At 39.5% G+C, this 14,053-nt stretch overlaps 1 protein-coding gene across 5 annotated transcripts in view; it reads right to left on the bottom strand.

The window, feature by feature from the left end:
- Positions 1 to 14,053, bottom strand: part of SAMD3 (sterile alpha motif domain containing 3) — a 69,703-nt gene that overhangs the window by 43,461 nt on the left and 12,189 nt on the right. For all 5 annotated transcript variants that reach the window (XM_021297138.2, XM_021297135.2, XM_065056931.1 and 2 more), the window contains one exon: positions 10,901 to 10,955. The gene's annotated coding sequence lies outside the window, so the exon portion shown is untranslated. The remainder of the gene's footprint in view (positions 1 to 10,900; positions 10,956 to 14,053) is intronic.

The following is a 14,053-nucleotide window of genomic DNA, read 5'->3' on the forward strand; positions in this document are numbered from 1 at the left end:
CAGGTCAGGGTCTGGCTTGTCTCTGGGATCCTCCAGACTTTTAATCTTATCCATGCCTTATTGCTCCCCAAATCCTGGGCAATGGCTGGTACCATGGTTTCTCCATTTTTCTGAGGATGATATTAGTGCTGCTGTTTGCTCAGGCTCGGTCTTCTGAAAAGTGAGTGTTCATCAGATCCAAATTCAGTGCAGAACAGATTCAGTCTTTAGGCTTGATGTGAGTCCAGGGGGCTCCATTTACATGTTTGCAGCAGAAACGGCTGGGGCAGTCAATTAGAAAGTCAATGCTTTGGCTGCATCTCACTGCTGCTTGGCAGCTCATTACTCCCTGATCTCAAACAGCTGATGGAAGAGAATACATTCATAGCCACTTTGATATAAAGTGAGTGTTTAAATCCTTTCTGTTAGTTTAACTTAAGTTGTTGGATTCCAGTGGGCAGACACATTTCATTACCATTTTGATGTGAATGAGATAATCTTTCGCAATAGCTGAAGGGTGAAGGGGGAAATCAGTATTAATAGGCAACTTGAATTATTTAAGACTGCTGGTATTTGGAATTTCTCACATTACACTTGTAAATCTTGTATTCCTTGTAAGTGCAGACAGATGTTACTTTTTTCATATCTTCTTGCCTAAGTGTAGTTGGAAGTTTAGGCTCTTTAGTAACATCTTCAAAATCTTGAGTCCTCCTGCTGCCACAGCATGAGGTCTGGGGTGTCAGAGTGCTGGAGCTCAGATGTCCCGTCATAGCTCATGTCAGTCCAGCACCATGTAAGGCTATGTCTAGAGCATCGTATAGCACAGGACAGGAACTCCATGACTGTAAAAAGGGTGTAGGTTTCTCTGCAGAAACAGAGATTGTTCATTCTTCATTCAACACACAGGTACTGTAGTTTGCCCTCCAGCATGTGCTCTGGGGTCCTGGGTGAACCTGGTGAGAGCTATGCAGCACTTTTTTCCTGCTGCCAGGTGCAGAGCAGGGAGGTGGTGGGGAAAGCAAAGCTGCACAAGGAGCCTCAAAACAGGTCCTGACAATTATTTATGTACTTTTTTTGTTTGTTTGTTCAAAAATCTGATAGTCTCAGGATTGCTTTGCCCTTCAAATTGCCTCATCCAATATCAGCTAAAAGAGTTGTCAGTGTTCTTAATTGACAATGATATACAGATATTAAGATTAGATGGTTGAATGTATCTTTACAGCCTTAAAGTTTATGAAGTATCTAAAATGTAGCTATATCTTAAAGGGCTAAAAATAATCAATGCAAACTGTGATTACTTATGTAACTAAATATGTAATTAAGGCACTCAAAGGGTAGTACAGTGACTGCTAGATGATGTTTCAAATGCTACCATACAGCAATACATCTATCACACTTATTCTATAGTTTTTATAAAAGCTTGTAAAATACAATGTATACTATCAATTATGTTTTGCAAAGCTATCTGCAAATCCAGTTTTACCAAGAGGAAATAATTAGCTACATTCTCAGTTTTGACTCTTAGGATCACTTCACATTAAAGAATTGCACCAAGCTTCTCTGAAGAGATTAACAGTTTTTCATCAGTATTTCTATAATGCATGTCCCTGCTAGGGCAGTGAATTGTGAAAGCAAGCCCCAGGTAATTTTGCATTACTTTGAAATACTGAGGTATAAACTGGATTAGTTGAAAAACTGCTTCACAACCACCTCAACCCTCTTTGTTGTACAGACTGTAAATTTCAGAAAAGAAACCCCTGAAAGTCCCTCCAGCTACCTGTCTTTGTGTGTGTTTGTATATAATATTGTTATACAATCTTATTTACAGTAGAAGTTTTTGGAAGTAACCAGATGTTGATCACTATTTGGAATGGTAAAGTAAAGAATTGAAGTCAAAGGAAGTTTTGAGTGAGTGAGAATGTGAAATTTGACCCTAGTACATGGGCATAGCACATAGTACATAGCACGAATGAAATGCTTGTGGGTGGGGACAACAGGAACGAAAGGAACAACTCCAAGTGTTCAAAAACTACAAGAACAATACAGAACAAAACTCTTTTAAAAATTGCCTTATAGTCAAGAATGTTAATGTGCTCCTTTGTGCCAAGCATATGTTACATGTATTATTAGTTTGACCAAACAGCAATCAAATTTTATAGAATTTCAGCTTAATAAAAAGTATCATATGACACTGTTGAAGCTAACAACCTTACTCAGCATAGGCAGGTGGTAACAAAACAGGGGGTTTATTGCAGTTTTTATTGACATTAAATTCTTGCTAGTTATTTTAGTCCAGTTCTGATATTGTATGGTTGAAAGGCACCCTTATGTCTTTTGGAAGCAACAGCAACAATAAACTGCTGCGTTCCAGGGACTTGCAAGCAAGAAAATAAAATATCTTCTTGTATCTGTCTGCTGGATACTATCTGGCAGAAAACCAGACCTTATTTTATAAATGTTGTTTAAAATACGATGTGTAATTGCTGTGGTGAAATTTCCTATGTTACTGCCACCAGCAATTAGCAAAAATGTTTCACATTCAGCTCTGGTTGACACAAGCGATGAAGCTGTGCTGTGCTGTGCTGGTTTCAGACAAAGCTGTGTTAGAGAAGGGAGCAAAGGACTGGAAGCATCGTGCCCCTGTACGGCGCCTAGTTGATGGTTCTTATTTAATAAAATACTGCTATGATGGGCTGTTTCTGATTACAGCTGACACTTTGGCTCTAATGTGGCACACTCAAGTAAAACCATGTAGTCTGCATCACACAGATAAGACTATGTCTACATTGCTGTGTTAAGCAAGTCTCTGGGATTGTCCGTGTGATAATGCTTCATGCACCAGGTGGAACAACTTGTATTCCCATTGCTCTAGTTTGACTCCTCACCATTCCTGGACTATGGGCTCCTGCAGCCCAACTACAGGCGCAGTGCCTGCTCAGAAAGGACCAAGTTGGTTTCTGCTGCTTTGTCTGATCTGGCAGCAATTCCACAATTTAGCTGGTGAGGAACAAAATGACATCAGCCTTGCCTATACATGCAACCTTGGTGTCAAAGCAACTTGTCTGCTGCTCTGATGCTTGTAGTTGGTAGGCAAAATTGGTGGTTTTTGCCTTGCAGATGCTTGTCTAGGACCCCAAGACACCTCTAGAGAAGTACATTTAGATGGCATTGATGAGACAGGGAGAGGAGAGGAGAGGGGAGGAGAGGGAGAGGAGAGGGAGAGGAGAGGAGACTCTGCCATAAGGCAGGCTGGGGTAGTTCCCAGAGCCAGGAACAGATAAACTGCTTGAAGGGATGTTCTGGTCAGACTCACCTGGTTTGGCCAGGAGCAGTATGAAGCTGCTGGGTTTAATTTGCTAACACCAGTCTATGCAGATCCTCTCATTTTATACCAAACATAGTATGTACGTTGTACAGAAACCCCGGATATCTCTCTCAGAATTAGGGATTTTATGCCACAATAATTTGTCTAGGAGTTAAGTGTGTAATACCTTGAAGTGTTGGTGGATTGGTTCACCTCTGTCCAATTGTGGCATCTGATAATAGCATTTCTGTGGGAATAGATTTTTCTCCCTTACTTCTGTTTGAAAATTTCAACCCACACTAAAATAACCCGAGCAAATTTAATCTTTCAGTGGCATAAACATTGCCTGGTGCCCTCTTAATTATGCTACTGGGCCAGAAGATCTAACTTTTAAAGATCTGAGAGAAGTTCTAGCTTCCAAAATAAACATGCTTTAAATATTCCCAGAGCAGAGCTTTCTTTTAAGTTGTGCTCCTCAAATTTAAGGAATATAATGTGTTGCTTGAAAGGAGGAAGATCAGTTTGGTATCTGTATCAGTAGCTAAAGTTACACATGAAGCAATAGTTTTAATTACATTTGTTCTACATGGGGGTCATGGGAAGTGGTCCAGTAGACAGCTTGCTAAAGCTTTGATACAGGACACTTGCCAGTTATCCTTTTTATGACTGACATTTTCCTAATTCCATGTAAAAATATGCAATAACTGTTTTTTCTATAATCTCACTGGGCTGCTATTATTAATTTATTTATTTATATGCATACTAAGACATCAACTGCAGACAAAATAATTGCTACTGGCTCAGACTTCCTAATGCTCCAGGGTTTTTACATCTTTTAGTTACTAGTTTATCAGAAATTGTGATTCACCTGCAGCCTAAGGATAGAACATTTAATTAACATTTCACAAATATTTCCAGGTAATCCTGCATCTGTAAAAAAATTCTACCTATATTGTACAAATATTTATATTAAAATCAGTTCAGAGATTAAATTTATTTCAAGTAAAAAACCCAAAACAAACAAACAAACAAAACCCCCATAAAACCAAACCAACACCAACTTTGTAAAACCTGATGGCTACTTCAGAAAATAAGCTTGAATCATAAAATCTCAGAATATCCTGAGTTGGAAGGGACCCACAAGGTTTGTCAAGTCCAACTCCTGACTTCATACAGGGCAACCTAAAAATTAAATCATGTATCTAACAGTGTTGTCCAAATGCTTTTTGGACACTGAAATCTTGTGGCCATGACCACTTCCCTGGGGGGCTTGTTTATGTGTTTGCAAAGAAGAAGACATTGAAAGAAGATGATTTGAAATTTGGCAGGATGGTAGTCTTGGCCTTTTGTGTTTCAATAACAAAATGCCTGCATTGACAAAATTATAAATTGCCCACAAAACCTTTTTTTTTCTCCCTGCTGGTAGTGTAGTTAACGTTGGTGTTAGTCCTCTTGACACAGGCAAATTACGGAATTAATTACTAAATTTAAAGCAAAAATAGTCAGATGATAAGTTGTTCTAAGCCTTGATGTTTCAGCTTGCATATAGCATGCTCTTTCAAGCCAAACCCAGCCGGTATGGAGATATTAGGTGCTTAAGCCAAAAGCACCTACCTTCTTTCCTATGTCTTTGTAAAACACTTTATTTTGTTGGTTACAACCATAACTACGACACTTTTACAGACATTTTATTACAAAGAGGTTTCTAAATTTATGACTCGGTTTCATAGACAATTTATCATTCTTCAAAGCTTTATTATAAAATTTTGTTGTCTGCATTTGTTACTACACTCGTGTTCTAACTCTCAAAACCAGTTACAAAACATTAGCTAGCAAAAGTTATCTTCTAGTCTTGCATCTTGGAAGCAATTTCTGCTAGTCGACATATCAGGTATGACATCTTTTTTGGCAAAATAGATGAGGAAAGATCATTAGAATCTAAGGCACATTTTTCCATCATTTTTCATGGTTTACATGTTTGCTAATAATGAAGTTAAATTCTTTTGGGCAGAGCAGAGTTTAGTGCTGTAGACTTTTGATCTCATAGAGTACAACCAACTTTACAACTGGACATGATAGGAGGAGCAGTGAAAATCCTAACACATACCAAGAAGAAAGTATTTTTGTTAAAAAACAACCCCCAAGCTACCGGATCCAGTCTTACAAGCTCACTGATCAATATGCCCTTAAAAGTTTTCTTCATAATTTGTAACCTCTACTTCTGTGGCAGTGTTAAGTTTAAATGGCTTTTAAAGGGTCGTGATGATGTTTTAGGACACCTCTTCCCACCTGAACTTGACTGATTTATGAGGACTAACAGCGGTGATCATAATCCTATTTTAAACACACTGTACCATTACCGATCAATAGCTGCAAGTAACTTGCATGAAATGAAACTGTCCAAGCAAATGCCTTATGGAGAAAAAAAAAATCAATAAATAAAACCCACAACTTTCTTTGTAGGACACATTCACATGAGACTGTTCAAGCTATGGCATCTATGGTAGCCTCAGTGTTTTCCTTCCTGTTGCCCATGCTGGTAGCACTGATGCAGGGAAGGTAGGACCATGGCAAACTGGGATCAGATCAGTTTAAATAGACCTGGATCAGTGTTCTTGCTTGCACCAGGTGCCATTTCGGCTCACTGCTCATATGACCCATGTCTGAGCATCTGCTGAGGAAGTACAGACCTTTGTGACCTTTGTCTGAAGGAATATCAACTTCACAGCACATTAAGCTCATATGCACTTATGTTCATTTGCAGTGCCTGATGTTTTGGCAATATTCAAGACTTGCATCCTCACATCGCTGGCTGGTTAGTCCATCCATGTGGCCTTTACTGGCCTGGGGTTGGCTAGATACCATCTCCTGCTGGAAAGCTTTCTCTGCAGTTGAAAGCACTCTAAATTTGAGGGTACATCACCCTCAAGGTGTGCCTTACATAGTGCAATACACCATGCTTCTTCTGGTCTTTCGAGAAGTGGTGATGATTTGGTCTTTTGAACAAACTTCACAGCAATGGCCTTTACAAAGCTGTAACTATGGTGTTCGTCTAGTAATGTCTGTGCTGCCGTGTAGGACCACAGGAAAAAATCCAACAGTCTCCTAAGAACGGGAAGAAAAAAGGTGACCCTCCAGTGCTAGCTGATCTTTGTTCTTTATCATGTGGAGCTGGACTAGGCTTTATTTGCCAGACACTTCTGTCTGCCTGTGATTTGGAAAAGGGTACTGAGATACTGCAGTATGGAGATGATGCCAGGATCATAATGGAATGTGATAAAAGTCACTTAAAACCAGAGCCTCCTTGTTAGGCAAAGCTCTCTGAGAAGATTACAGACAAGACTCCTCAGTCTGCCAGATTTCTGGATGTGACTCCTTCTTTTCAGGATGAGATTCTGGTCAGATTTGTTTTTTCTTATACATATTTGGTTTAACTTTCCGGAACCGACATTGAGGGCTTTTGTATTCATAACTAGAATATTGCTTGTGTCAGGGAGGGATTGTTCTTGCCTGTGCATTTAAAGATTTTCTGTACCTAACCAGGTCACCTGACAGAAAACATTTATTTCTTCTTCTACGCTTATTCTTGCTTATGAGGAGCTGGATGTGCGGTTGTTCTCTACTTACAACAGTGACCTTCCTGCCTGGCCCATGTACAGTGCAGAATTTGAATTATGAAAATTATTGTATTTCTCTCAAAAGTTGGTCAATGCTCTTTTAAGACTGCATACAAAGTTACAAATAACATCGTAAAACTCCATGGAACTGTGTGGTGAGAGTTTTGCCGTTTCTTTAGCGCAAATGCATACTGTTTCAGCAGGACGACTGGAGGTGGTGATGTCTCATACAAAACTCAGCAATTACAGTGTTCTGCTTGTTGAATGCCTAAGCGTGCACAAATAATAAGGTATTGGTAAGGTGACAGGCTAAGGTCACTGCACCCTCTAAGAATTTCAAAAGTTGTTTAAACTCCATTCACATCACTGTACACTTTGTGCATGTCTACAGGGGGTACAAAATGCAACTTTCGTGCATAAAAGTAACTCTGTTGTAGTTCCAGCATCAGAAGGAGAGTTGCTATATTTTTCATCTCCAAATAGGAAACTCCGGTCTTTCAAAACTGAAGGATGTCAGGTGGGATCATGCTGGTGAATTATGTCGGTGTGTACCTTGCCGTGCCCCCTTTAGGCCTTTTGAAATAGGCATTTCTTCCGATTCTTCATCAGTGACGTCTCTTCTGACATACGGACTGCCTGCAGAGGTATAAAAATGTGGCTGCTAAATGCTTCTCCCTCCCACCTCACTGCCCATCCTTTGTGATGATATCATGACTCTTGTCAGGCATCCAGCATCTGGTGAATGATATGTGCAGAATGTAAAAAGAGGAATATTTTGTGAGCTACTAAAAGTCTGGATAGCACAGAAGGGGCTGAGGAGGAGAAGAGCAGAGAGGCACCATGACCATGTTGCTGGCAGTGCGCAATGTCCAAGGAGATTGCACAAAAGGGTTCACAGTTAGGAAGCAAGGAAGAAATGTGGTGTGTGAATAGCCTGAGAACCTTCTGAAAAACATGTGATGCTCCCTCAATTTTTACTCTGAAACCACTCCCGTGCCTTAAGTGGTCCCATCTGATGTGGCACTCATCAGATGGAACTTACTCATGTAAGTTTTGCTAACCACCGATCCTCCCACCTAGAAATTTCACTTAGATAATGCCACACCTGAGCTATTACACCAATCCCTATTTCTGCCATGTCTTTCCATCTCTTGAGTGTAATCAGGACAAAACTTGAAATGATATGATCTCCCTGAGTTGTGTGGCCCAAAGACCTTCTCCCTCTTCTTTCTCTCAGATCAATAACATTGGATCTACAGAATCTCAGAATGGTTGGGGTTGGAAGGGACCTCTGGAGATATCTAGTCCAACCCACCTGCTAAAGCAGGTTCACCAGAGCAGATCGCACAGCAATGTGTGCAGGCAGGTTTTGAATATTTCCAGAGAAGGAGACTCCACAGCCTCTCTGGGCAGCCTGTTCCAGTGCTCTGGCACCTCAAAGTAAAGAATTTTCTGCTAATGTTTACATGAAACCCTCCATGTTTCAGTTTGTTCCCACTGCCCCTCGTCATGTCACTGGGCACTACTGGAAAGAGTCTGGCAACAGTTGCTTTTAGGGATCCTGGCAGGACTATTTAGAAATAGTAACATGGCTTGGATTCAGATTACATGCTTTCACCAGAGTAGGAGCAGCCTTTCTGCCTCAATTTACCTGCCCTTCAGCCTTCTCTGTGCATTTTCAGTGCAGAAAGGCTTCTGTGAGGTCAGACTGATTCTGTGATCTCAGATGATTGGCTGTTCTCCCTTTTCATTCCTTTAGAGGAATCTGCAGAAATATCACCTAAATTACATGATTAGGTAATTCTATGACTGGCACCTTCAGGGTGACAAGCATATTGTTGTACTGTACTGGAATCTCCATCTAGTCCTCACTGAAACTTCACCACCGCCAGTGCAAACCTCTTTCCCAGACAAGACTCATTCTTCTTCAGAACTTCAGACTTGCGATACCTCCAGCCATCACCTACTCCTGCTGTTGGCTGCCAAATGTTGCCCAAATGCCATTGTTGATTCTGGAGGTACTCTTATTTTTAAAATGCAATTTAATAATATTTTTGGAAGATGAAAAAAGACAGCAGCTTTAAACAACAATGTGGCTTACTACTGTTAGAGTAAGATCATTACATATCACTATATATGTGTCAAGGAAACAGTGATAGTGTGGTCAAGTGTGCGCTATCCTTAGGAGTTATGCACCTGCAGAACTGCATCTCAGGGAAAATATCTGTGTAAGACATTACCGGTATTAAAAAAAACATCGCTGTGGATGTATTCTGAAGTAACTCATAATCAATTGAGATATCAGTGAATGTGACATAGCTTAGGCTTTCTTCTTGGTTATTGCTTCTAATTAATAGTTTTTTGAAGTAAAAAAAAAAAAAAAAAGTTCTAAAATCTCTCTAAAGTCAGAAGTACTGTAAGGGATTATTATAAACCATGTATTTGGTTCACAAAAGGTCATATAATCCTGCGTTTAGGATTATGTACCACATTCTGCTACTGATTTACCAGAAATAAAAGCAGATAATTGCCCGCTGGAAAGTGGCAGGTCTAGAAGAACTTACATTATGTGCTGAAGGTTCACAAATGTTTGACAAACTACATAAGAATTGCTCATTCTCCTATTCCTGTTTTTAACTACCTTGAATAGAAAAGAACAGAAAAACAGTCTTTGTTCACAACACCCTTTCTTCAATATTTAATACTACAGATACTTTTTAACAGAGATAAGATGAAAAGTAACTCTACCAGCTGGTACTTTTGTTAGGATAAATTCTAGGATATAATGATTAGTAACCACTCTTACAAAAAAAAAAAAAAGAACTACAAAGTACTTTAAAGACTACAGGTGCTCAAGATCTCCATTTTACATCTGATCCGGAAAATCAAATGCTCTTCAGGCTTAGTGAGATAGAGGTGCATTGTCTGGCTGTGCCCTGTGCCTCATCTGTGCAGCATGAACTGGGTTTTCATTCAGCTCCATTTCTAATTATTTTCCTCTGTGTGTGTGTATGTGGAGTCTAAGTGCCAGCAGCTGGAGTGGGACCATGGGTCCCAGCGCCGTGTGTCTGGGTGCCAGCAGTGCCAGAGGGGGGTGTGGGTGCCTGTGTCTGTGTGCATGAGACAAACAGGGAGACTGGTGATCCAAGGCCATGACTTGGGTGCATGACCCACCATCTGATGACAGCTACTGGAGGCATCCGCAACGTGTGTGTGTGCTGGTGTGTATGTGTGTGTGTGTGCACTGGTGTGTATGATGGGGTCCCATGCACAGGTGCCAGCAGCTGGGGTGAATGAAGATGCAAGACCAGATACTGGGTGGACCTAAGTACCTAAGCCAAGCTACCAGAGAGATCCCCACTGCCTATATACACGTGTGTATTCCCCATTAGCAGGCCAACATTTGGATCAGCCAGAGAGGGGAGCAGGATGAGGCTGTTGGTGTGAGTGCTGCGGTTTCTGTGTCTGTGCGGCTACATCTGTGTGGCTGGCAGTGTATTTATGTATGTACGTGTGTGTGCTACGTAATTATTCACTTACCTGGGAAAGACTCAAAATTATGGATGACAAGGGGTTAAGCCGTGCACTTCCTCTTGGAATGCTAATTACTATTAGCAAGAATTCACTCCACTGTGGATCAGCTGCTATTGCTCCCCAGTAATAATAATCTTACTCAGCATTTTCCTGCACTAAGATGCACAGTAGACCAAAAAAAAAAAAAATCAAGCCTGCTGAATGTTTGATTTTCTTAGATGAAATCCAAGCAGTCTTTCTTCTTTAAAACAGTGTTTGCAAACAGGGGCTGATATGCTCATTGAGCAGATGATTTTTATTAAAAACAGTTTGGCAAATATACAGATTAAGTCTTGTAGCTGCATAAGAATCCAATTCAATTTAAGTAAGTACATTGATTTTAGTTGTGTAGGGACAAACCCACGACAGTCAGTAAAACGGTGATGTTTTAACCATTAGAGAGAACACAAAGAATACAGATACTTACATGCAGAGTGGCTTTAGACTTTAGGATTTTTTTTTTTGAATCCTCTAGGATGATCCTACAAGAAAAGGGTATTCAATGATTAACAACATTGTCCAAGCTCAAAGCACTAGCATTTTACAATGGTTGTATCTGTTTATTTTAAAACAAATTGTAAATAAAATTGTAATGGATTTTATCCATTTATAGCCTCTTGTTTTATTGAAACCGTTCTTAAAACAAAGCTTTTCCTGTCCTTAAACAACAACAAAACCAAAACCAAACCAAAACCAGGAAAAGGAGCTAAATGTCTTCATGAACAAAAGTTCTATCAGTGACAGTACAGATTCACTAGGTGGCAGCATAGTTAGTAATTGTCTGAAAAATCTACCTCATATTCAAAGTATGTTTTATATACTTTTGGGGCAAGATAGATACGAAAACAGATACCAGAAAATAGTCTCTTAGAAAGCTAATATTAAAAAAATTACAATTATTGCAACATGACATTCTTTCCGAACACGTATTCATTTAAGGCTAAGCTCTGTATCTAAGATAAATGACAGGTGCTATGGTGTGGTAAAGATCCAAAACAGAACAGAAAAAATGAAATTCCTAAAAAAGGGTTCCAGCAGGGTTTTTAATAAAGTCTATAGCAGCTGAAATCTAAATTGCAGCTTCAGAATAGGGGAAAAAAAAAAAAAAGAGGAAAAACATCCTCCCCACCAAACAAAACAAAACAACACAAAAAACACCTCCAAACCAATCAAAAAAAACCCCAAATACCAGAACAACAAAAATCCCTGTCAAACACCATGTAATGCATGTAATGTTCAGCTGCTAAAAGGTATTACAAATAGTCTGAGCTGGCCCTAACCAAGGCAGAAATTTAGTCAAAATTGCACCTCAGGAGATATAATCACTGCCTGTGCTCTCCAGAACTAGGTACAGGGCAAACAGCATGGTGCCAAATGGGAGAACAAAGTGTGTGGAGAAGCAGCTTATCTCTGGGGCTGACCCTTTTGCAAACTACACTGATGCTGGGAACTTGTATCTGAAGTCACCTGGCTGCATATGAGACTGAAAATGGTTCTTATCTGGTTGCAAGATTCTCTCTGATTTTGACAGCTTTTTATTCTTCTCTGTAGACAAAAACCTTGGCTAAAACCTGCTCAGCAGGGAAAACGGATATGAAAATACATTGGTAAATGGACTAAAATAATTCAGTCTTCTCAGCTTCTAAGATTCAGATGAACTGATTGGCCCTTCTCACCTCCATACACACTTGACAACTGACAATCATAAATTCAGAATGGATAATGGTGATTTACTAAAATGTTCTGTAAGCAAGCTCTTTCCTGGTACAAATAAACGTAATTATCCAATAATCTCCTTTCTGCAATGCAGCTTTCAGCCTGTTACACTTAATGCATGTTTACTGCTGCTGCTAACTCATGGGTAACCCAGCTGTGCAGTAGTTAGCAAGGCAATATTTTCTTTGTCTGTCTAATTTCCCCTCATTAATGACTGCAAGATCAGTTACTTTTTATTCCAAACTTCAGCACTAATCCCTGCCCTGCTAAATTGAGCATTTTTTTCTTACTTTTTTTTTCTGAGGTCACTTTGCAGTGTAGTTGGGGGTTGTTTCTTATGCCTTTGGCAACTTTCTTTCCATAGGAAAGGAACAAGTGTGTTGGATGACAGCGACGCAGTTCTGAGCTAGACTCTAGTCCTGGTATTTAATCACAGCAACTGGCTACTATTCACTAACTGCCTGAGACGTGGACTTGCTGTTTAGGATCTCAGCAACATCCCCTGATGAACTTATAGTTGTGTTCAATTGGGTTTGACACAAGCTTTCAGACTTTTGGCAAGCAGAAGGACTGTGGCTCAGATATTACATGGAATGTGTTGTAGATTATGCTGTTTATAATTAAACGGATCAGATTTTGTATTTTTATAGTGCTTGTATATATTTCATGGGAATGGAGTAAAAGAAAATACTACAATCAGAGAAACTCTCGTAACTATAATTCAAATAAAGCACAACATAGCTAGTAACTAGAAGTATGAAGTTCGGTAGAGCAAAGATAAAACACCTAAATATATGTATTTATTTTTATAAACTGCACATGTTAGTGTATGATATATAAACTTCTATTCATTTGTTCAATTCTGTTTTCTTGAGGAAAATCAATACTATTTTCAACCTTTCTTTCCTGAGCAAGGACTAGATGATCAGATGTCAAAATTTCAAGCCTTGATGATACTCTCACTGAAGCGTGTTGAAGTCTTGCTACTGGTACTACACTAGCATGAAGTTCCTTTCGCTTCTTTGAGTCTCCTCTTAGTCATGAGGACTTAAGCACCACCTTGTCTTCTGCATCTCACAAGCTGATCCTCTGAGATGTCAGTATTTTAGCCATGGAAATCATGTTTCCTTTCCAGCAAGGATGAGGAGAGGGCTAGTGGTAGGCTCAGCCCACTCCCTGTCATGCCAGGCATCAAACCTAAGTGAGCATCAAGGCCGCAGAACCAGGAGTGTGCTGTAAACTAGACAGGAACCATCCCGAGGTCTTTGGCCATGGAGAAGAGAGAAGCAGGGAAACATAATTCCTCTATCAGCTGTTACAAAAGCAGAATAACTGCACACTATCCGCCTTGCAAAAGGTTTGTCAAAAGGTACAGCTCTAAAACTGTATAAACAATTTGCATTAAGAAACATAAACACATTCACACCTGCTTTCAAGCTCTGAATCTGCAGCTCTGCAAAACTTCATTTATTTGAAGAAAAGCAGACATTTTTCTTTCAGTAAACATCTGTTTGGAAAGGATAAACTTATTTTTCTGTGATTAATTTTCCTGTCTCCTCTACCCATTTATCTTCCTCTTAGTTGAAGTATACATTATTGATTTTCACTGCACAATAGCCTAATATAATGATATTAAGTTATTCTGTTCTGTGACTTCTCTCCTTGGCTTTAAGCTCAAGGTTTTTCACATAATTCTACATATAATTGCTGAACTTTAAAATATAAACAAACTGAAAATCAACAACAATCTGCTACTAGGTATTGAGAGCTGGGAAATGTATTATTCTGTTTTACTGCTAAATACAAGAAACTTTCAGTTTCATTAGAAAGCAATCAAAGTCAAAAAGTGAATGAAAGACAAATC

Source organism: Columba livia, chromosome 3, assembly GCF_036013475.1.
Source record: "Columba livia isolate bColLiv1 breed racing homer chromosome 3, bColLiv1.pat.W.v2, whole genome shotgun sequence".
In the NCBI taxonomy this organism is placed as follows: domain Eukaryota; kingdom Metazoa; phylum Chordata; class Aves; order Columbiformes; family Columbidae; genus Columba; species Columba livia.